The sequence below is a fragment of the Trachemys scripta genome, chromosome 3, assembly GCF_013100865.1.
Source record: "Trachemys scripta elegans isolate TJP31775 chromosome 3, CAS_Tse_1.0, whole genome shotgun sequence".
Lineage (NCBI taxonomy): Eukaryota > Metazoa > Chordata > Testudines > Emydidae > Trachemys > Trachemys scripta.
This window is the reverse complement of record NC_048300.1, coordinates 45,980,827-46,001,931: the sequence shown is the minus strand read 5'-3', so window position 1 is coordinate 46,001,931 and position 21,105 is coordinate 45,980,827. Positions and strand designations below refer to the sequence as shown.

The 21,105-nt window shown below is 44.1% G+C and overlaps 1 protein-coding gene across 2 annotated transcripts in view; it reads right to left on the bottom strand.

Moving 5' to 3' along the window:
- Window positions 1-21,105, bottom strand: part of SPATA17 (spermatogenesis associated 17) — a 173,667-nt gene that overhangs the window by 40,947 nt on the left and 111,615 nt on the right. The gene's annotated exons all lie outside the window — the stretch shown is intronic.

Here is a 21,105-nt window from a genome sequence, read left to right as displayed (position 1 = left end):
ATCATCCAGTTATGATATGATGGAATGGAAACTTTTAGGTGAAGATGCAACTTTGGTTCATTTGCATAACCAGGTGATTGCCTGGATGTTTACCAACCACTGTATTTAAACTGTAGCTTATTTTAGAAATTACATTCCAAACCCTGAGGGCCCAGTTCAGCTACTCTTACTCACTCTGAGTAGTAACATGCTACACTTAATAGTCACATTAATTATAATGTATTTGTAGACCATAGATTAAAAAAATGTCTGTTGCTTTTGATAAAATCACCAATGGTGCATCTTAATCACAAGATTGCTTAATTGTATTGAACAGTAATAGTTAAGGGCATAATTCTGCCACCATTAATAATATTGAGGGGATCTCCCTGATAGGGGAGCCATGCTGCCAGTGCCTGGGGCTACAAGGGGCACAAGTCTGACATGGAGGGAGAGGGCTTTAATATAGATGGCCCTAACCTCCCACGGGCATTTGCAGGTTTTCTAGACAGGTCCCACAGTCTGTTGTGCAGAGGCATGCGGTAAGGGAGCCTCACAAAGATTTCCTATTCCTAAGTCCCCTGCCATACATTTCATCATAGGAGCAGATGATCTGGTTCAGATTTATCACATTTTAATATAGATTAAAATCCTGTGAGATATGCCATTGCTGGTGTTCTGAAAAGCAGCAGGTATTCTTTATTCTGTGTTAGGGTAGTTAATTGATTAGATTGCTAGAATTAAAAGCATGTGTTTCAGACGTTTAGAACATTATTTTGCCTGAGCTGTCATGAGGATAGTGTAGCTAATTTTAAAAATTTGAAAAGAAAGTTGGGAGTTTATGTGAAGGCCATAGTCCCCATGAGATTTGGACTGTTAAAACAAGGAGTTTGATAAATGTGGGATGTGACCAACTTGTCTCAGCAGCACCTCCTTGTGACCCAACAGGGCACAACTCACCCCACTGTGGATCCCCAACAGTTGGGTGTTGCCCCTCACAGATCCAGTGCTGGGCTGCCTTAATCTTCTGGCTTTTGTACACCTGAGTCCTACATCTTCTGGGGTGTTAAAGTCCAAAACAAAAAAAAGGAAAACAGTGAACTTATAAATTAGGATTGTCCATGGATTTGTCAGCAGGACTCCACCGTATTGGTCCAGGCTTGTCTCTGTGCAGCTGGCTCCTTTTATCAGCCTTCCTGGGCCTATTCATTCCATCCACTAAATGATTCGTCCATAAAATAAGCTGCCTCAGGCGCTGGGCTGGAATGAGGCTTACCTCATCAAGGAAGTAGCAGAGCCCTGTTCTCCTTACTGGTCAGTCCTGAACTGGACTAGGTCTCCTTTTCACTCCCCCCTTCACTCCTGACATTGGCTAAAGGTGTAGTGAGATGGGGTCAGCTGGGTCCACAGGCTCTCCTTAGACTTCTCGTTGCCAGGGTGGGGCCTGTCTGCCCCCTCACACACCTTTGCCTCCCCTGCCAGCTCCCCTCCCTCACCAGCTCCCCTCCATCCTGAAACAAAAAGTCTGCATTTCAATCAGCAGTCCTAGCCCTCTGCTGGATCTGAAATGAGAAGGGCTGGAGAGACAGGTACCACCTCATCAGTCAGGGGCTGGTGTCTTTCTGTGAATAGATGAACTTATTGCTAGGAGGTAATATGTGAGTGCCTCCATGGCCCATTTTCACAACTAAGCCCACTTTTTCTTTACTATCATGGTGAGTAGGCTTTTTCTCTTGGGAACAGTTTTTGGCTTAGGTAGAGGATAGGATATGAATTAGCAGGGAGTGTTGTAGGCAAGACATGAGAAGTAATTCTTCCACTCTTCTTTGCTTTAGCCTCAACTGGAGTATTGTGTCCAGTTCTGGGTGCCACATTTCAGGAAGGATGTTGACAAATTGGAGAGAGTCCAGAGAAGAGCAACAAAAATGATTAAAGGTCTAGAAAACATGACCTATGAGGGAAGATTGAAAAAATTGGATTTGTTTAGTCGGGAAAAGAGAAGACTGAGAGGGGACATGTTTTCAAGTATGTAAAAGGTTGTTACAAGGAGGAGGAAGAAAAATTGTTTTTCTTAACCTCTGAGGATTGGACAAGAAGCAATGGGCTTAAATTGGAGCAATGAGGTTTAGGTTGGACATTAGGAAAAACTTCCTAACTGTCAGGGCAGTTAAGCACTGGAATAAATTGCCTAGGGAAGTTGTGGAATCTCCATCATTGGAGACTTTTAAGAGCAGGTTAGACAAACACCTGTCAGGAATGGTCTAGATAATTAATTCTGCCATGAATGCAGGGGACTGGACTAGATGACCTCTTAAGATCCCTTTCAGTTCTATGATTCTACGTCCTGCTGTTGATTGTCTGGGACAAGACTGCTCCCAACCCGACTTCGGAGGAATCAGTCTGTAGAAGAAATTCCTTGTTGAAATCTGGGCTGTATGAGGTGAACTCTCTGCAGAGGTGAGCATTTAGGATCTGAAAGGATTTCTCACAGCCTTCCATCCTGTGAGAAAGCCAATACATCTTTTTTGAGCTACTGTCTTTGAGCAGATTGGTGAGGGAGGCCACAATGGATAAGAATCCCAGTACAAACCAGCTATAGTATCCTGCCATTCCCAGAAACCAGTGCACCTGCTTCTTTGAAGTTATAGTAGGGCAGGTCCTTAAGGCCTGGACCTTGTCCACCAGAGGCTGTACCTGACCCTTCACCAAGGTATACCTCAGGTAGGTTGTCTCATCTTTGTGTATGCCACATTTGGCAGGGTTTGCCATTAGTCTGGCACTGGAATACAGCAGCTATCTGTGTCAGGTGATCCTCCCAGTGCCAGCTATTGATCACAACATCACTGAGGTAGGTGGTGACACAACTACTGTGGGGCTGGAGAACTTGATCCAGTAACCATTGAAAAGTTGCTGGAGCCTTTTGTAAGCCAAATGGCATAGTCCAGAACTGATAAAGCCAAAAGGATGGCAAAGCCCATTTTTCTTCAAGACTTTGGCAGGAATTTGCCAGTATCTTTTGGTAAGATCCAGGGTGGTAATATTTGGCCCAGCTGGTCTAGCAGCTCATGAACACACGGCATGGATTATGCATCAACTTTTGATATGGCATTGACTCTTCTAACATCAGAGCAAAATCAGGTGGTCTCGTCTGGCTTAGGGACCAATGCTATTGGACTTCTCCAGTCACTACAGGATTCCTAAAGTCCCTCTTTACTGGTACTTACTGATTTTCCCTTGAAAAAGCCAATTTGGGGTTTACCCAATTTTAACCTGGATTTTGGCCATTTTTCACAGAGGAAGTGAATGGAGCCAGGGGAAGCAGGGGGCTCTGCCTGGCAATGGAGCCAGTGCTCACAGGTTGAAGCATTTCACTCCCCTCCTGACTCCATCCCTACAGCGTGATCCCCGTCTGTTCACTCTGTGTAGTGCAGGAGTGAAATGGGCAGGGAGCTGGATCCTAACAGCTGAAACTGCCCACTGCTGCAGCGACAGGCCCATAGGGAGCAGAAGGCTGCACTCTGTGAGAACTGGCTCCCTTGCTGGACAGAGTCCCCTCTCCACCCCAGCCCTTCAGCACAAGAGTGGTCTTAGCTGCCGGGACCTGGCTCCTTGCCCATCTTGCTCCCCCACTGCAGCTGGACAAAGCCTGCAGTGGGAAGAGGATGGGGCTGTGCTGAAGTGCTGGGATCCAGGGAGGCTCTGTCTGGTAGGGAGATAAGCACTTACAGATGCAGCTTTTTGTTCCCCTCATGACCCTGGTCCTTCAGCATGCCCGTTTGCTTCCTCTGCATGGGGAGGAGGTGAGTAAGCCCAATAGAGGGCGGAAGGCTTCCTCAACTGCCACATGGTGAGTGCCCCCCCTTGGCCTCTGTGAGTACTGGGCACCAGTCCTCCTTGGCTCCTGTGAGTACCAGGCACCCCTCCACACACACTGACCTTCATTTTCCGTTTATACCAATTTTCTCCTGTTTTTAAACTTTTAATAAATCCCAATATATTTCCGGGAAATTAAAAATAAAATAAATAACTGAAAAAAAGGGCCTTAGGGATTCCTAAGTTTCTCTCAAGGTCCAGCATAGATTGTAATTTTTGCTTCATGGGTTCATTCATCTTCTGGGAAAGTGGCTGCAGCTTTTCCCTTACTTCCCGCCACATCCAAACTGAGCCAGGACACCATGTGAGATGGGTTTGTCCAGATGGGGCAGAAAATGCCGTTGGGTAGGCAGTGATCAACTGTTGGGCTTGGACCCTCTGCTCTGGTATGAGGTTGCCCATAGTACAGACCATCCTGAGTCCTGAGATATTGGCTGTCTGCAACCCTAACTCTGATTCCAGAGAAAACGGAGCTATAAATAGGCCTTCCATGGCTTTAGGAAATTGGTATGGTTGGTTTATTTGGTTTGTCTTTCGTCCAGTTGCCTTATTTTGTAATTCATTGTCCCTACCTGGCAGATAATCATGTAAGGGGTCTGCCAGTGGGCCAACAGTTTTGACTTCAAGCTAGGGAACAATGAGAGTACCTGGTCTCTGGGTCTGAACATTTGGAGGAGGGTCCCTTTATTATAGGTTGTTTCTTGGGCACTCTGGGAATAGGGGATTCTCCCTGTTGAACATACCTATAGTTGCTAGCCTATTGTGAAGGGTGAGGATGTATTGTACCACACTGTCAGCCCCAGTGGTCTGTTCGTCCTATATTTCTTGTATTAAGTCCAGAATCCCCCTGCGATTGTCTCCCATTCAACAGTTCAAACAGGGAGAAGCCTGTAGATGACTGCAGCACCTCCCCCACAACAAATGGGAGGGCAGAAGGGAGGCAACTGGTTCCAGTGTTGGGTGTCTGTGGCAACAATTTTTTTTAACATGTCTTTTAGTGTCCCATTGAAACATTCTACCAAAGCATCAGTTTGGGACAGAAGTTCGGAGGGACTTAATCTTCAGTAGTCAGCACAATTCTATTTATCCAATAGCTGGATGGTGTCAGCCATTGTCATGGGCCAGTGACATAGAACTCAGTCTTTTCCCCTGGTGGGAAAATCAGCATTATTTGTTCAAGCAAAATGATTTCTGCTACTTGAATCCCTGTCTCTGTCTGAAATATGAGTCACTGCCAACACCAGTCTTGCAGTTTCTGTGCCACCATGCGGGAACAGGCATCTGGAGGATATCGCTTCTCCCAAAATCAATGAAGGAACATTTCCTGCAAGATATCCAATATGACAAAATGGTTGCTTTGACTTGTACATAATCTTGTGATGTCACTGAGTCTAACCCATATTAGGCTGCTTGCACTGTCTGGTCAAGTACCACCTGCCCAAGTGTTTTGAGAAAGGCCTCTGTATCATCTTCAGGTCCCATCTTTGGTAGTTTTCTGGACCAGGGCTCCTGTCAGATCTGTGCCAATAGGCCCAGCCATTGTGGGTGGCCACAGTATGGTCACAATCTGCTGCATTCGCTTTTATTGCTGCTGGGCAGCTACATTCCAGATCAGCTGCTGCTGCTTGATGGTCACCTGCTGGAGGAGTTGCTATTGCTGCTGTTGGCATTGAGCATTCTGCTCTGCCATCCAGTAGTTATTCCACATCCATACTACAGAAGAGGAATTTTTTTCTGGGGTTTGGGTGGTGGTGGTTGTTTGGTTTTTGTTTTTTAAGTCCTGACCAGCTCCCTTCCACAGGGGCTAGAGTGTGCCTGCATTCAATATCAAATCTGTAAACAGGTTGTCTCAGTGGTGCCCTTGCCAGGGCACAAAGAGGTACTGTTTAGCCTGCTGCGGGTCTCAGATGGTTAGGTGTCACTCCTTAAAAGTCCGGTATCATGGTGCCTTAGCCTTCTTGCCCTTTCTCGGGCTTTAGAGTCCAAAACAAAAAAGGGAAAACAGTGAAGCTAAAAATCAAGGTCATCTGTGGATTCATCAGCAGGATCCCACCCTACTGCTCCAGACTTGTCTCCCTGTGTTTTGTTCCTTTTTACTGATGCCTAGTCATCCTATCCTCCAAATGGCTCATCCAGGTAACAGGCTGCCTCAGGCTCTGGACTGGAACCAGGCTTCTCTCATTTAGGACGTGGCAAAGCTCTGCTCTCCATACTGGTCAGCCCATCACATGGCAATAAAACTATTACTTCTGTCTATGGATTGCTAAATGTGTTTTTAAAAATCATTTATTGGGGGAAATCAATATTTTAGCAACTGTAAATTTTATCAATGAACCTTCCATCCACTCTCCCCTTCAGAAAAATAAAGTTTGAGTATCTCACTAGTAACATCAATTTATTCCATCCAGCATCCCAACAAATGTTATATAAAATTAACAAAACAAAAACACAGAGGTAACAGAGCTTTGAATAATACAAAGCTACAGAAGTATGTGTACACTCATGGGACAGGTAGCTCTCATATAAGACAGATTATGGTACTTGTAATGCTAATTTGCACATGGGATGGACATCACACGCACAAAAAATTAATGTGGCCCCAGTGTCCCAGAGTATACACAGAAGGTGCTGAGAGCCGGCTGCTCCACTTACAGTTTTTTTATCACTTCTGAATTGCATTTTAATAGTACATTTTTCTTTTGTTCAGACATGAAAGAAAATTGGCTTTCTCAGGGGATTGGATGGCTGAGAAGACAAGGCTAGCAGTTTAGGGATTTGCCCATATATGCATGGAATTTAGTTTAGCCATAACATTCATAATTCAGTATGAATAAAGTGTTTGTAAAGCCTATATACTAAACAGATTTTAAAAATTTTATAAAATACCATTTATTGAGAAAAGTGAAAGATAAACTAAATGAAAATGATGATGTTCACAGTTTATGATCTTAAGTTATAACCAAATATTGTTATATACAGATCCATATATAATTATATATACAGATCTTTTAAAAGATCATGGTTTCAATTTAGATCACTGTTCAATCTTGCCTTTTATTTTATTTTTTTTCAAATAGTCTCTCAGAATAAACCAAATTCTTATCTTGTATCTTGAGTTAGAGACCAAACAATATTCTGATTATATAAGAAATGATACACAATAGAACATGTATATGGTTTAGTATCATAAATGTATATTTCATGTGCTGTGTTCTACTGAATATCTTAAACCAGATAAGTGTATACATATATTGTTGTGTGTGACATTAAGTGCACATTCTGGATTATGTCTCTCTACTTGGAAATGATTAATAACATATTTATTAGTTTTTGAGTAATAATAGAGACTTTAAAAATTGTATATAGCTAGAATGGCATAAAATAAACTGTTGTTTTCATTATGTCCCCAATTCTATAGTCAGATCCATGAGGGTGGCTCCTTACGCCTATGTCGTTCAGAATGTAGAATGATCTATATTTGCAAAATTGAAGTCTTCTTACATCCAGCAAGAATCTCTGATATTCATTGTATATTCATTTCAATAAAGAATGTGTTTTAAAAATACTATATATTAGTATTAAAATAGAGTAGAATAACTAAAGTATGCCATGGGAATCATACAAAGGATATTCCACCTTCATAGCAGAACTTCAGAACAAAGAAGTATAACAAACAACAATAATACTGCGATATAGACTGATGTAAAGATTTGTAGCTTCATGTATATGTTTGACATAGCTTCTCTCAAAATTAGCAATAATGTATATTCTGAACTCGGTAGAATAGGGGAGGGGTTAGAGAAGAAAAGGAAAACATCCAGAGAAAATTAAATTCAGACAGCGATATCAATGTTGTTAGTTAATGGCACAAGTTTAGACTTAATAGGTCTATTCAGGCAAAGATCTGAAGAGCTCATTCTGGCAGATTTCTAACATCTGGGTCCCAGCCTCCTAGGATGACTATGGTGGAACTCCACAAGCTTTTGAAGGTTTTTGATGGCTAAAAGCAGTGATAGCAGGAGCCAGCTCCTCTCTTGGCAATCATGAGCTCCATGTTGCTGACTGAGAGAGAACTGAAGGCTCCCCAAATAAATAAGGCAATAATTAAAAATGAAATATTATTGCTACAAAAACTCAACTAAGGGATATCCCAAAAGAAACAAAAAGTCTAGGGTATGGTGGGAGAATTTTGACCAAAAGGTTTGCCTTCCTAGAGGCAAAATCCTAGCAATGATACTTTGTAAATGCAATGAGTACCAGGGTGCTACCTTGCAGAGATGGCTTTGACTATCTCATTACCATCAAAGGCTGTCCACACTTGGTGTTGTGTCGGATCTATGCTGTGGCACAGATGGTGGGGTTTTAATTAGTTTGTTTGTTTATGCTCTTGGCCTTGAGAGGACAGTTAAGTAGGATGGGGCCTTTTTCCGTAGCCTAGCCAGGCCTTAGGTCATGATGTCCTGGTAATCTATGACTCTGAGTGCTGCAGCCACAAATTGATTATCTTGATGTCCAGATAAATGCCAGCACAGTAGCTCAAAGTAGTGGAGTGCAGTAACATGACAGTGGCCAGCCTTCCCTCGAGCTGTTGGTGCCTCAACTTCCAAGTTCTCATGTGGAGGTGAGGGGATATCCCCAGAGAGGATTTTTTATTAACTGTCTTTAAGGCACATTTAGCTTTGAGGCACCCTTTTCACCAGCCAATACAAAATAGGGTGAAATAGCATGGGAACAGGCCTGACTGGACACATGCAATCCTGCCTCAGATAACTCTCAGTGGTGCACCTATAGATTCCTGAACATGTCCTAGCCAACTTCCATAAAAATTCCTTTTCTTTCTCCCTTCAGCAAACTCCAGTGGTTCCCAACCTGGGGTTCGTGAAATTTTACAGGCGGTTATCGGGGGAAAAAATTCCTAATGGTGGACAGAGCTGTCCCTAGGGACCCCAGGCAGCATGAGGCCAGCAGGCTGGAGCCCCTGGACTTCCAAGAGCTAAGCAGATCAAAGCAAGCTTATCTATCACACTGAGGAGATTTAAACTTCAAGACTTCTTATAAGAAACGGAAAGAGAGGTGGATATTTTTTGCTGTTTTTAAAATTAAATAGACAGCTAGTATTGTTTTTAAAATTATTATGAAGAACAAGTTTAAGCTTTGTTGTAATGTGCCTTTTTTGCCTGGACTGCTCAAGATCTGAATGCTTGTGTAGGAGGAACTCTTTGAATTGGGTTATTCAATGCCTTCATGCTGTTTCACATCTGATACTCCTTGATGCAAGACAGGAGCCTTGTCTTATAACAGGCTTATTCAAAGTGATGCAAGCTATGAAAGTGAGATCTTGGAAGAGTGTTGCCATTTTCATAATGTAATAAAAATACTGTAATTATAAATAATAATAATAAATAGTGTGTAATAAGCATGTCAAAAACAAATTTTATATTTCCAAGATCACTGCTTCTATAATTTATACTCAAGTAAAGGAGAAAATCACTGGAAATACTCATTTTTAGGAGGGCGTTCATGAGACTTGACATTTTAGTGAAAGGGGTTCACAGGTTGTTAAAGTTTGGGAACCACTGCTCTACTCTGTGCGTAGTTTTCCCATCTCTCCACTCTTTCTCCATCCTCCCTCCACATATTCCCTCCTTTCTTCCACTTCCTCACCCTTTTTCTTCATTTCTTCTTGTCTCTCCCACTCCCTTATCTCTTTCAGTAGAGCAGCAGGAGATGGAAGAAAGGCCTTCTGGACCCAGTGGATTTTCCAGCTGGGATAGCAGGGATGACATCTATAGCAGGATGCTGATCAGGGGCTGACTCTGAGTGAGTGACTCTGGCAATTTGAGAGTGAGATAAGCTTCCTGGGCAGAAGCAAGAGGAATATAGGCTTGGCAGTTGTGCCATTGTCTGCTGAGAAGCACAGTCTCATTTCTGTGTGGTGCCTACCAACGGGGGCACAGCTCAGAAGCACTCACTTTCTCACAGCTCTCCAATACCAAATTCTACAGGCCACTTTCCTCAGATCCCACTGAGGAATACACTAAGAAACTGCACCATCTACTCAGGACACTCCCTACACTAACACAGGAACAAATCAACATACCCTTAGAGCCCCGTCCGGGGTTATTCTATCTACTACCCAAGATCCACAAACATGGAAATCCTGGACGCCCCATCATCTCGGGCATTGGCACTCTCACTGAAGGACTGTCTGGATATGTGGACTCCCTACTCAGACCCTACGCCACCAGCACTCCCAGCTATCTCCGTGACACCACTGATTTCCTGAGAAAACTACAATGCATTGGTGACCTCCCAGAAACACCATCCTAGCCACCATGGATGTAGAGGCTCTCTACACAAACATCCCACACACCGATGGAATACAAGCTGTCAGGAACAGTATCCCTGATGATGACATAGCACAACTTGTTGCTGAGCTCTGCGACTTTATCCTCATGCACAATTATTTCAAATTTGGTGACAATATATATACCTCCAGACCAGTGGCACCGCCATGGGCACCCGCATGGCCCCACAATATGCCAACATTTTTATGGCTGACCTGGAACAACGCTTCCTCAGCTCTCATCCACTCACACCCCGTCTCTACCTACGCTACATTGATGACATCTTCATCATCTGGACCCATGGGAAGGAGACCCTGGAAGAATTCCACCATGATTTCAACAGCTTCCACCCAACCATCAACTTCAGCCTGGACCAATCTACATGGGAGGTCCACTTCCTAGACACCACAGTACAAAATAAGCGATGGCCACGTTAATACCACCCTATACCGAAAACCCACCGACCGCTACACCTACCTTCATGCCTCCAGCTTCCACCCCGGACACACCACATGATCCATTGTCTACAGCCAAGCGCTGAGGTACAACCGCATCTGCTCCAACCCCTCAGACAGAGACCAACACCTACAAGATCTTCACCAAGCATTCTCAAAACTACGATACCCACACAAGGAAATAAAGAAACAAATCAACAGAGCCAGATGTGTACCCAGAAGCCTCCTGCTACAAGACAGGCCCAAAAAAGAAACCAACGTAACTCCACTGGCCATCACCTACAGTCCTCAGCTTAAACCTCTCCAACGCATCATCAGTGATCTACAACCCATCCTGGACAATGATCCCTCACTTTCACAGACCTTGGGAGGCAGACCAGTCCTTGCCCACAGACAACCCGCCAACCTTAAGCATATTCTCACCAGCAACCACGCAACGCACCATAACAACTCTAACTCAGGAACCAACCCATGCAACAAACCTCAATGCCAACTCTGCCCACATATCTACACCAGCAACACCATCATAGGACCTAACCAGATCAGCTACAACATCACTTGCTCATTCACCTGCACGTCCACCAATGTTATATATGCCATCATGTGCCAGCAATGCCCCTCTGCTATGTACATTGGCCAAACTGGACAGTCACTACACAAGAGGATAAATGGACACAAGTCAGATATCAGGAATGGTAATATACAAAAACCTGTAGGAGAACACTTCAACCTCCCTGGGCCACACAATAGCAGATGTAATGGTAGCCATCTTACAGCAAAAAAACTTCAGGACCAGACTCCAAAGAGAAACTGCTGAGCTCCAGTTCATTTGCAAATTTGACACCATCAGATCAGGATTAAACAAAGACTGTGAATGGCTATCCAACTACAGAAGCAGTTTCTCCTCCCTTGGTGTTCACACCTCAACTGTTAGCAGAGCATCTCACCCAACTCAAGTAAAACAGAATGATCTGTCAGTCTAAAGAAGACCATGAACAATTAGCTCCACATAAACTGTTCAATACCATCTGGCACATATGAATTAATTATTTTTTATGAAGAACTTCATGAATTTTCAGTTTTCAAAGTTGGGGCCAAATCTGAAGTTATTCCTCCACCTTTTCAGATGTGCCCTCTTTGGGACACTGAGTACTATCACCTGTAGGATTACCCCCTTCTGCTTTTCACTCAGGGAAGGCAAGAAGCTCTGTGGCTGTTCTTATCTTAGCATAACTGTGCTGGGGCAGCCATAATTTGTCCAATAATGAATGCATGTTAAAACAAGCTGTATTTACAACCTAAAGACAGTATAATCTCTTGACGCATCTAGTCTGGTTACTAGTTGTCCTGAAATTTTTTTTTATAGTGGGGTGCTGATGAAACCATGTATTTCAGGGGTTCTCAAACTGGGGGTCAGGATCCCTCAGGGGGTTGCAAGGTTATTACATGGGGGATCGCGTGCTGTCTGCCTCCACCCATACCCCACTTTGCCTTCAGCATTTATAATGGTGTTAAATATATAAAAAAGTGTTTTTAATTTATTAGGGGGGTCGCACTCAGAGGCTTGCTATGTGAAAGGAGTCACCAGTACAAAAGTTTGAGAACCACTGATGTATTTGGGGTGTATTATTACTACTTCAAGTCAGGGGGTGCAGCAGCACCCCCAGCATCCCTAGTTCCAGCACCACTGCTGGTTACATCCAATGTCATATAATTTGACAATTATATTATTATTCATTATGTAAGACACTCTATGCAAAGCTACACTAAGTGTGTGTCCAGTTCACAGCTGTACTTATCGTATACATTATTTTGTATTCTGATGTCAGTAAATCTAGGAATCGTCTGGTCATTTTTGTTTAATCCAGGTCTGCAATGGGGTAAGGTAGCAGAAAAAAAGAATAGCCTACTTCGTGTATGAAGCAAAAGTAACAGAGATCTCTTTTGCAGACAAATTCTAGAACTTCTTAATTATACACAGACTTATTATCTGCATCCCCAGTGTTATAAAGTACCAGAACTTCATTAGAAAAATTAAGATAGAAAAATGAAGGCACCACTTTGTAAATTTCCACTGGAAATTAGCTGGAAGAAGCAGAGGAATACTGGATCAAAAGAGGGTAATCATGCTTAACTGTGCCCTAGAGCACCCGCATGTATAATACGATTTACACAGTAACTACCTCTCCTATTACAGCTTGTTTGGAGTATTCTGTGTTAATGGGGTTAGCTAATTTAGTATTTTAACTTAAAAAGACTCTGCTGATTAATAAATGTTGCACACTGTGCTAGTAATTAAAATGAATGGAAGAGTTACAAATAGAAGTTGAATTGTTAAGGAAACATTATCTGAAAATATATGGTAATCCCTGTTTATCATAATACAATAACAGTCCAGAAAATATGCAAATTGCTAAAGTTGCAAAGCATATGAAAAACTAGACATAATTTGAAAAAAGTTTTTAGATGTGTAAGATCTGTATGACATAAAATGCAGTGGTTATTTCCATTGTAACTAACTCAGAAATACAGTGAACTGTATCATCAAGACATAAGACATTGAAATAATATTTTATTTAAGAAAAAATCCTACTTAAGCATTTAGCTGAATGCAAAATAACATGTTCTTTAAATTTTGTTACCATTCATTCTAGGCCAACTCCTGACCCTCATGCTCTGTAGGCACAGGATCTATCTAGGTCACAAACTTCTCCATAATCTTTCCCTAAAAGAGAGGCTAGACCAGAACTGGGTAGTTGGACAAGATGTTCACTTTGAAAATTCTTTAGCGAAAAATTTAATGGATAAAATTTAATACTCAGAAGAACAGAAGGAATTCATCCTCTTGGAATGAGTATTAACCATCTCCCTTAAAAGCAGACCAACCCACTGATGTTCATTTTTCAGGAAAGACATGGATCTGGTCCATAGATGGTGGAGTTTGAGCCCACCGAATAATTCCTGGATGTTGGTAAGAAAGACACTCAGAATTCAGCAAAGTGAGATGGAATGCTCCGAACTATAATCACACTGAAAACAAAAGATGTAGAGAAGAGAGGTCAGTGGGGGTTAATTTTTCTTATGTGACAGAATATGCTCATCTCTTGGGATAGAAAATTAAATAGCAGATTATCTATGGTATTTAGACAGCCCCCATTGCTGTGGTATCTCAGTGTCTAACAATCTTTATTGCAGCTATCCTCATAAAGCCCTCCTGAGGTAGGGAAGAACTACAATCCCTATTTTACAGATGAGGAACTGAAACACATTGAGCCTTAGTGACTTGCCTGAGGTCACATAGGAAGTCTGGGATGGGTGAAGAAACTGAAATCTGGTTTCTCAAGCCCTAGGCTAGCACCCTAATCACTGGACTGTCTTTGCCCTCTCTTGTAAAACGATGTCTTTATTTATAAACCACAACTAACTCTGGAGTATTATGTGAACTTTAAAACAATCTTTTCGGGGGGCCCTTTGGAGTACAAGGCATGTGAACTGAGACATATTTCAGAAAAGTTACGGAAAAAAATAATTTCTGACCTTTAGAGAATTACATACAAATAAATACAACAGATCATCATTCTTGGGCTGATGTTGCTGTATGCAACTAAGAAGAGAATTTTACATGCTCAGTTTCTAAATCTATTGGTTCCAGCAAGTGGTGTCTCATGTCAGCCACTAGTCTGTAAAGTGGGTATCCCCTGGTGCTCCAATTTCCATTTCCTAGCCAAGTGGAAAGTAAAATCACTCCATCTCTATAAAAAGGAACGGCATTATTTTGGGGGGTGGAAGGGAGAAGGATGAAGAGAGGAAGACTTCAACTCTGTGGGGAGAAGTGTGGCTTGGTGGGCATTTTTGTGATGTACTTCTTCAGAGAACAATTATAAAGAAAGTCATTCTTATTGGGCTCGATACCCAAGTCATTCCATCACTACAATGTGGATAGAGTCTAGTTGTACGTAGCCAGAAGAGAATTCCTTTCACGCAGAGTAACGTTCTATTGGCATAAGTATTTTGGAGGCAGTACAGCCAGTTCCAGTGTATAGAGATGAAGCAATATTCTGGGGGTGGGGAGGGGTGAGGGGACATGGCAGAGCGAGTGCAACTATGCTTATTCTCTACTAGTGCAGGTCTTTTAAGGAACTTACACCAGTGCCATAACTGAGGGCAGGCTCTTAGCTGCTCTAACTTCTGACATAGCTGAGTAGCACAGGTCAGGGAGCTCCCTGTGGCTCACATTCTCAACTGCATCAGAACACTGCTTGGATACAGGGCATAGTTGAGCACTCTGTTTTTAAGATGCATTTCCCAACTGATTTCTAGTCTTGAAGACTAAAATGCTTCAGAGATGACATTATAAAATAAAAGATGAAACCAGAAACTTGCAGTAGTCTAAAAATGAAGGCAGGTTTATCATATCCTGAGCTTATTTGAGTGGAAGGACAATATATGTTCACCCATTTTAAAGTTGGATATAATAGATATAGGCAGAGCCCTGTGTACAGTAGATTATGCATCCACATAAATAGATTTCCATTCTTAAGTGTTGCCTCCCTGGTGTGAGACAGATCAGGAACATCCCTAGCTCTTATATTTTTAGTCCTCTGAGGCTCTAGCAGTTAGGCACAAGACCCTCCCCTGTGTTCCCTTTCAGCTCTGGCTTGCTGCCTCAGCTCCCAGACCCTTCTCAATCAGTTCCTGAAATACATGGGAAACAAGAATGCTCTTAGAAATGCAAATGTAACTTCAATGTAAAAGTTTACCACTTGCAGCCACACCTTATCTTTGAAAAGAAACCTAAAAGTCTGAGGGCAGGGGAGTGGGAATCCTGTGTGATATCTTCAAAGGGTGAGAATTACAGGTAAGTAATTTTACCTTCTTCAGAGAGCGCCGAAGGAAAACCGCTGTTGTGTGTTCAGACTGACAGCTGCCTGCGCAATAGTGTGTTCACACTTGCAACGCTATTCGGAGTGGTGCACTCTGGGCAGCTATCCCACAGAGCACCTCTTTCTCTTCTGCCGCTAAGACTTGTGGGAAGGCGGAAGGGGTCGCGGGGCATCCCGGGTCCTGTCCCAATGCCCTGTGATACATTGCTTCGCATCCCAGCAATCCCTGTGCTTCCGTCCGCATTTGGCACCATCTTTCGACGGTTTGTGTACTGCGTGCCCTGCCCTGCCTCTTTCTAGCTGATCCCGAGCTGTTGACAAGAATGCTGCTCGAACTGACCAACACGTCATGAGTGGCAGTGGAGTTATTCCTTAAACTACAAAGGAAAAAGAAGTGCCACGTTGATCTCGCCACACATAGTAGCTATGACACGAGAATGCTTGCGGCATTTACGGAGGTGCTGACCACAGTGGAACGCCGCTTTTGGGCTTGGGAAACAAGCACCGAGTGGTGGGATCACATCATCATGCACGTCTGGGATGACGAGCAGTGGCTGCAGAACTTTCGCATGAGGAAAGCCACATTCATGGGACTGTGTGATGAGCTTGCACCAGCCCTGCGGCACGAGGACACAAGACCGAGAGCTGTCCTGTCACTGGAGAAGCATGTGGTGATTGCACTGTGGAAGCTGGCTACTCCAGACTGCTACTGATCGGTCACTAACCATTTCGGAGTGGGAAAATCGACTGTTGGAGTCGTGTTGATGGAAGTGTGCAGGGCCATTAATCGCATCCTGCTCCAAAAGACCGTGACTCTGGGCAACATGCGTGAGATTGTGGAAGGCTTTGCATAAATGGGCTTCCCTAACTGTGGAGGGGCAATAGATGGCATGCATATTCCAATTCTGGCACCAGACCACCTGGCCACTGAGTACATTAATTGCAAGGGGTATTTCTCAATGGTTCTCCAGGCGCTTGTGGATCACCATAGGCGTTTCACAGACATTAACGCAGGCTGGTCCGTAAGGGTGCATGATGCACACATCTTTCAGAACACTGGTCTCTTCAGGAAGCTGCAAGCAGGGACTTTCTTCCTGGATCAGAAGAGCATCATAGGGGAAGTCGAAATGCCCATTGTGATCCTGGGAGACCCTGCCTACCCTTTAATGCCGTGGCTCATGAAGTCATATACGGGTCAACTTGACAGCAGCAAGGAGCGGTTCAACAACAGGCTGAGCATGTGCAGAATGACTGTGGAGTGTGCATTCGGCCGTTTAAAAGCCCTCTGGTGATGCCTGTATGGGAAGCTGGACATGGCCGATGACAATATTCCTATGCTTATAGCCGTATGCTGTACGCTCCATAATATTTGTGAAGAGAAGGGTGAAAGCTTCACTCAGGGCTGGACTGCAGAGGCTCAGTGCCTGGAGGCTGAGTTTGAACAGCTGGAGACCAGGGCTATTAGAGGGGCACAGCACGGGCCATAAGGATCAGAGATGCTTTGAGGCAGCAATTTGAAGCTGAAAGCCACTAATATTTGTTGCTATGCTCGGGATTGCAGTGATTGTAATGCTAGGAAGGAGATGATTGGTGCACATGATGCAAGAAGGGGCCTTAACATAATTGTATGTTGCTTTGCAGTGCTCTTTTTGCTTTCACTTAATAAAGATTGATTTCAAACAAACACAATTCTTTTATTGAAAGACAACAACCAGAGGAGAGAGTCAAATGAAAAAAATTCATCAGCACGGAGGGGGAGGGGGGAATGGAAGGAATGAGGAAATGGAAGGTCTCAAGAGGAGGAGGGGTCCCGGGACCGCTACGGAGTTGTGTATGTCCAGGGATCATACCTAACCTTCTCCTTTGGAGTATGATGCAGCGGGTGCTGTACTTCAGCAGGGCCAAACTGCAAATGGATGGGTGTTGAGTGCAGTGGGTATTGGGAGTCCACACTGCTGGACTGTGAGGAGGGAGGAGTGGAATGCTGTGGGTAGAAAGTGAAGCCAGGAGGTTGATAAGAGTATGTTGGCTGGGGGAGTGGGGGGCGCATTGGAAAGAGTTTTGCGACAGCGACTGCAGGGAAGGGCAGGCATAGAGCTGCTCCGTTTGAAGAGCTAGTATCGCCTGGACCGTGTCCGCTTGGCGCTCCATAACTGTTAAGAGCCGCTCCATGACTTCTTTCTGGTATGCCACATTCTTGTTTCAGTCCCTCTTCTCGCTGTCCCGCCACTCCTTCAATTCCTTTTTCTCTGCGGCGGAAGGCATCATAACCTCATGCATAAAGTCCTCCTTAGGTCTTCTTGGACGCTTTCTAATTCTTTGCAACTGTTCTGCCGCTGATAACAAAGAAGGAGACTGTGCTCCCAAGGTCCTCTCTGTGAAGTTTAATTGCAACATTTTACAGAAGCAGTATTGTTTGCAACACAGACAACACTGTTTCAGTGCTTTAAAACACTGCCAGTACTCACACTCCTGTCACTAACTGGCTGACCCCAGGCAAGCACACATAAGCCACAAGACCCCCAAAAGGGGGAGTAGCCGCAGGGGCGGGGTAAATCACTGTTCCTGGACCCTGCTGTACACTGGGCACGTGTCTCTTGGGCACTTGGGGAGAGCAAGCACTGTAGGGGGGGGCCCTGATAATCATTCCTGTCCCCACACTTTCCACGGAAGGTGATCATTATGGAAGATATCTCGCTGCTGAGGGTGAGCAGAGAATCAAGGGAGGATCTTCTTCAAGCCTGTGGCTTTCGCCCTGGCCCCTATGCGGCTAGCCTGTGTGCAGCTATAGTCCCCCCCACTCCCCATGATGGCACAGTGGCATGGGAAAGTTACCATTAATGGGGCAAGAAACAAAGCAGCTCTGCCAAGGAACCTGTGGGAGCGGATTGCCCAGTAACTCTACAAGAGTTTCCTGGAGATCTGAGGGAGATTCCCGTGAAGTGAGGGAGTGTATCAACAGCCTGTTCTGCCACTCAAACTAGGTATGAGGTGGGAGACAAGCCTGCTTTCTGCAACCCTCCTGCCCCCAACAACTCGCTTCAGCAAGTCCCAAAATTAGATCCACTTACCAGGGGCCTCCTCTCCTGTTTGCGCTTCGCCAAGCTCCAACTGCTGTGACTGGCTAGGCTCCTCTGGGGTAGAAAAGAGCTCCTGACTGCATGCATCTCTGGCCTCCGAGTCATCCTCTGCCTCTGGTTCCCCCTCTCCCTCTTCATCCAAGATTGCCTCCTCCAGACTCAGTCCACTCTCAACTGGCAACAAAGCCAATGAAGTATCCACAGGAAACTTTGCAGTGGAGGTGGGGTCACCACCGAGTATCACGTCCAGCTCTTTGTAGAACGGGCAGCTCGTGGGTGCAGCACCGGAGTGGCGGTTTGCCTCCCGCGCCTTGTGGTAGGTGTTCCGCAGCGCCTTCACTTTGACCCTGCACTGCAATGTGTCCCGGTCATGGCCTTTTTCTATCATGCATCTAGAAATCTGTCCATAGGTATCATAATTCTGACGGCTGGAGCACAGTTGTGACTGCACTGCCTCCTCTCCCCAAATACCAATGAGGTCCAGCACCTCGGCATTGCTCCAAGTGGGAGATCGCCTGGTGCGTGGAGCAGGCATGGCCACCTGGAAAGATGTGCTGAGACCACTGCACTCATCACTGAGCAAACAGGAAGGGGACTTTCAAATTTGCAAAGGAATGTATGGGGTGGGACTGACGGTTGGTCACCGGAGGGCAAGGCAGTAGAGGTCAAACCGATGGCCAGAGAGGTGAGAACATTGTGGGACACCTCCCAGAGGCCAATCGCAGCGCTGTAATCACCATGGTGTCTACACTGGCACTGCAGCGCTGTAACCACGGCACAGAAAGCTCTACGTCCCTCGTTGAGGTGGTTTTTTTAGAGTGCTGCATCTGTGCAGTTTCTGCGCACCAAGTGGCTTGGCAGTGTGTGCATCTTGGGCGTTACAGCGCTCAAAGCTGCTTTACTGCGTACAAACTTGCCAGTGTAGACAGGGCCTTAGAAAGTAAAAACTTGGAAGTATGTCTCACCTTCCACAAAAGTAAGCATTGACAATAAATGCCTTATCTCTCTTTTTTTGCTCTGTTTTTCTTTCCAAAAAAGATGAGTAATTCCATAAATAAGCACTATGATGCAGAAATATAGTCTTAAAGTACTCAATTACATAGAAATATACAGAACTTTGTCAGCTCATAAAAGATATCCCAGATAATAAACCATCAGTAAACCTTTCCTTGACTGTCTTGACTCCTCTCTTGAGGCAAGTATTCCCCAACAGTGCTGCAACCTTATCAGTGACTGGTAGTCTTGATGATGGCATGAAGGGTTGTCATCTCCTTTGCAAGGTTACAGATGTGATCCTAGCATAGCTGGTGTACAAATTAAGCAGTCACAGAATGGATACATAGTGTACAATCCTTTGTTCTGTGTTGTGGAGGACTCCGAGAACCATTGGCATTAGGACACTGCTTCTGTGCATTAGGATTGTCATTAAATTCTTCCTTATACACAAGCTGAAGAAAGACAATTTACCAATATCTATCAGAGTTGAAAACTCAACTTTGGACAGCTCAAGGCCACAGCCTTCATACTAGACTTATCATAAGAATTAGAAGAGGCAGTCAGATCTTTATCCAGGACCTGACTCTTCATGACTTCTGATTAAACATGGTGAAATCTGTGGACTAGTGTTATCCCATAAGCACACGACACGGTGGGTATGTCTACCCAGCCAGTGGCAATGAGCATTCCAGCCCAGTTCGACAGACTTAGGCTGGTGTGGCTACCTCTTTAAAAATAGCTGTGTAGACAAAACTTTGAAGATGCAGCATGGGTTCTGAAGCCCACCCCACTCCTTAGGCTTCAGAGCTCAAGCTCCAGCCAAAGCCACAACTTCAAAGCACTGTCTACAAAGCTATTCTTAGAGTGCTTAAGTTTGTCAATCTGAAGTCTTACTGTTGTGGGATGTGTAGACATACCAGTCATTCCAGTAAGCGAAGAACATGATTCAATTAAAAAAAAAACTAAGTGAGATAACATCTTTATTGTCTCCCAACGACTTCTAGATCTAATTGGCAGAGGTTAGGAGAAAAAAGTCGTGTTTTTCTAACTGCTAGCTCTGTCAACTTAATGTGGGATCTGACTATCAAGGTGGTTTCTTTCCTTCTTCTACATCATCTCAGGTCTTTCAAGCAAAATCTGGATTTCAGTTATACATGTACAATCCACTATCTTCATATTAAGCTCTCCACTACAGGGCAGATGAGGTGTGTCTGAGAATGGAATTTGGCCTTGTAATTTCAGTACAGAACCTGGTATGGGCATTCTTTTACTTTTTGTATAAAATTAATTGCATAAATTAATTGAAACTTTCTTAACAATTATATAAATGATGTACTAAATGGGACAGAATCCAATAAGAAAACAACTTTTACTTGTAATCTGTACCAACCTGTGTTTGGCTGCACCATACAAAAGGAGTAAGAAGTACAGTACTGACATCTTATTTTTGTCACTAAAAATCAACCAAATAAAACATGGTCTAAATACATCT